This window comes from Papilio machaon, chromosome 25 (assembly GCF_912999745.1).
Source record: "Papilio machaon chromosome 25, ilPapMach1.1, whole genome shotgun sequence".
In the NCBI taxonomy this organism is placed as follows: domain Eukaryota; kingdom Metazoa; phylum Arthropoda; class Insecta; order Lepidoptera; family Papilionidae; genus Papilio; species Papilio machaon.
This window is the reverse complement of record NC_060010.1, coordinates 4,332,562-4,336,795: the sequence shown is the minus strand read 5'-3', so window position 1 is coordinate 4,336,795 and position 4,234 is coordinate 4,332,562.

The window sequence follows — 4,234 nt, the reverse complement described above, 5'->3', positions numbered from 1 at the left end:
TGTATTCTTAATAGAGTTCTCACTTATAACTTTGTCAATTAATTTTTACACTCCATAATCCAATTTAAAAAGTTAATTTTAACTTTTGTTTTATTAACAATAAATTATTTGCCAAATAAATGAAATATCTATAAAAAAAATACTTTACTCCTTGATAATATATTTTGTAGTTTTGACTGAAGGGTTAAATATAATTTATTAACATCAAAACAATTAAAAAGCAATTATTTCTTATTAAATGTGTACAATAATTAAAAAATAACAACTCTGATTAAAAATCGCAATTGTTTTTTTTAATTAAACGTAAAAATTACCGTGTTAAAGAACCTTTTTAAAAAGAATAAAATAATCATAGACTAAATTTATCAACGAATGACACTTGACGTTTATTTTTTTCCGTACGCAAGTCGCGCGCGTTCAGCCACCGCTGGGGCACTTTTGACGCGGCCTCGCTCGAGCTTACGAAGGCGGGGCGGCTCCGCCCCGTCGCTTTTCGCATCTGACTCTAGCGTAGCGTACCTCTACAGTTCTACACTTCGAAAGGACAACCACATCAATAGTATAACTATTGGCTTATTTGACCCAATGTGCTATGTTTAAATAAAAACTGTTATACCTTAGTATTTAATTGCTAGTGATAATAATAGCTACTACGTAGCTTAGAGTTCAATGTATGAAAACTAAAATAAATTAACCAATGAACAATAATTTCTGAATTTTAAAACAACATATAGTTGAAAAATTTTGCGTTCAATTTATCTACTAATCATTTTATATGTAAATAATCCACAGTAAATAGCTATCCACAGTCCAAAGACTAAAATAAATAATTACATTTCACAATTACAATATTAAAAAAAATACTCTTGAAAAGTTTGGCAAACGTTATGCGTTGCACAAACTACAGATTGTAGCGTTGGCCAAACATATAAGGGGTTGACGCCAACCCCCTTCCGAAGTGGGGGGGATGAGTTCGATTTTGGGTCAGCTGTTAAGCGTCCGTTTTAAGCTTTAATTTGTGGCATCACGGCCGGCGCCAGCTACCCATTTAGAATAATGACGCCGTATATTCTGCAAAACGAAATTGAACGGATATTACTCTTTTTCAATTAGCGTAAAAGGCTATAGCGCCTTTATAATTTACGCAGTTACGTTTCATATTAACATTCCAGAATGTTATTTTAAAATTTTACTTCAGTAAGAATAATTATTACGTAACATAAATGTATTGTTTTAATCGAACATCTCTCTCAACTAACCTTTTGCTGTAGCACGAAGGTTAATCACAAAGCAAGATAGTTTTCATAAGAGTGCTTGAGATATCTACATCTACATAGACTGTGTTGTCTATTGTCTACTTATATTTGAGATGTTTTTATAATATTGGAACGAAGTTCCTTATCGCGCGTTGTGAAAGGGGGCTAGACGGAAAAAATTCTTACGAAAAGTTGTCACGACACTTTTTGCTATAGACGAATGAGCGCTACTTCACCATGGCAACGACGTGTCAATATATAACGAAAATTCATAGAAATAAAATGTACTTCTCGTGAAGACTTAAGTTTTTTATTCATAGAATAAACATTGGTTCCTTCACTAATTAATAGAAAGGAACTTCGTTCCATCCGAGTGTCTCTTGACATCTCTCAAGTTTTTTTAAATCAAAAATAACAATATTAAATTTGACATTATTTTATTGTACAAATAACAAGCAGAATTTGGTGAAAAAGTGTCATTTTGTTTATGGTCGAAGTTGGTAAAAAAAGGTACAACAAAGGTAGGAAAATAGGTGTGTGAAAAATACATGTGGGTTCTTTTTATGACAATGACATTTGATATTTCGTCCAATAAGAATGGGGAAGACAGCGCAGGGCGTGGCGAATTATATTTCGCGAGTGCCATCAAACAGGAAAAGTCAACAGTTTTCCCGCGCATTCGTTGTCCAATCAGAAGTCATGGTGGAATGACGTTAACATTAGGTATTTTATAATATACTGATCAATGGCACGGGTGTTTAAAAATACAGACAGAATTAGTAATTTTAAAAATATTTTTTAGGTTGTAATGGTTTTAATTTGTAAAATATAATTTTATTGTTTATAATAACTAAATAAATTTATTAAATATAATACTTTTCTTTAATTCTATTGTAATGAATGTATTATTTAATATCTGCAACAATGAAAATACTTTAATGTAAAGCAAAAAACCTGATATATGAGACCAATTTAAACCAATATTTTAGTACTAGAGTTAAATAAAATAATCTTAACCTTAGTTTAAAACAAATTCATTTAAATTATGTTATAAAAACGATTTGTGCATTTTATTGAAAGAGTACAGAAAATCAATAAATATTCGATACCTCGCATGAAACCCCTAAAAACTATCCACAAGTCAATCGCCAAACTCCGCGCAGTGAAATGTACTTCCACCCCCATCCCCCATTCCCCATCCCATACCCCAGCCCACGTTTCACCCCCATTTGCCCCCGAATTACAGCAACCCCTAAACCGCAGTCTTCAGTGACAGTTCAATAAAGCAAAGCGACCAATCGTGGCAAACGTCGCCTGGTATAAGCCAATAGGATTAACGATACATTCGATCCTTTCACACTCATACAAACACAAATTAGGGTATCCCGTTCCCTCTCGAAGCCGACGTATTCTTGATTTGATTGCGATTGATTTCTTCGTGCCAGGATTGTTTTACATTTTTTTTAACGTTCCGCCTCACGTAGATTCGGGAGTATACATAATTTATTGGCGGGATTTTTTCACAATGTAATTTATTTTATTGTTCTATATTCGAACTTAAAGTATTAATTTCATTCGCGATAATTGATTTTAAAGATTAAAAATATTTTTTTTATTCCCTTAATAATATTGAGTATTAAAATTAACAAAATTGATGAAAACATTTTTACACCTGCCAGACACATCAGTTTTGAAAATTACCTAAAGGCCCATTGCATCTTCAGAATTATAATAACTACGGTCAGAAGGGGGCGAAAAGAATTTGATCACCGACTTAGCTGCTTCTGCTTCTTATGTTACTTCTAGTCTAGAATATGTTCATCATAATTAACAGATATTGTTCAAAAACAGTCACTCTAACTGCGGGTTTCCTCTACTGAAAAACCTGTACAAAACCTAAGACTTTCCACGGTTTATCTTTGAAAAATTAGGTCGCATTATGTTTCGTAAGGTTTCCCGAAGATCCAATGAATCAATTAATAAATTACCTTAAATTATTTCAACTGCATTTGCCGCCAAAATTAGATGTCAAAACGAATTCCCCGGCGGCCATGACAGTCCAAACGTCATCTGCTCACGACGCCTCCCGCGGCTCGCCGCTCGCTGTGCCATTATCCAATTTATCTTGCCATGCTGAAGATTAAAATGATTGTAGGTGACGTCTCTGTTTGTTATTGTTCACAATTACCTGATAAAAGACTATTAGGGGTTGATTGAGTGAAAAATAATTGTTACCGTATAATTGTATGGCTGAGTGACTATTGAATAAGACGGCTTGTAAAGACGTATGGAAGACTGTGCCGACCCTTCATAGGTAATTTGCGGGGAGATGATGATGATGATTCTAAAAACGAGTAATAAATATAATAATTAATCCAGACTTTATAACAAAACGATCTTATTTTTAACAATGCAACTGTCACTTACCTTGTATAATTATTTTTAAATTAATTTTTACTAAGATTAAAACTACACATTAATATCTACATGATTTTTTTTAGTTTTGTAGTCTTGAGGGCACTTTTCAACTCAATTTTAATTTGCACCATGTAAAATTATTGTTAAACAATAACTGCGAAACGACTGATTAATTTTCATATACCCACCAATACTCGTAGTGACATATGTCAATATCGACTGTTTAGACTACTGGGTCATAACGAAATGGATATAGCATAAAAATATACATATCTACCAGCGATATACAATAACGTCCTTTCAGCCAAATAAACCCCGTTATGACATTTCAACATGTAGTCAAACACTTGAGCAATCGTAACCAGTGGACGCCATATTTTCTTTAATGATTTAATGGCCTGGCTCCAATTAGAGGTGCAAAGTTTAGTCAATTTAATCGATACCACAGATAATATGTACTATATTTTTTCTTCCCTTTAATTACAGGTCCAGTGTTAATGATATCAAAGCGGACTTCATCGCATGACCGCGTGTTCGGAATTACATGGGCGTGAAACGAA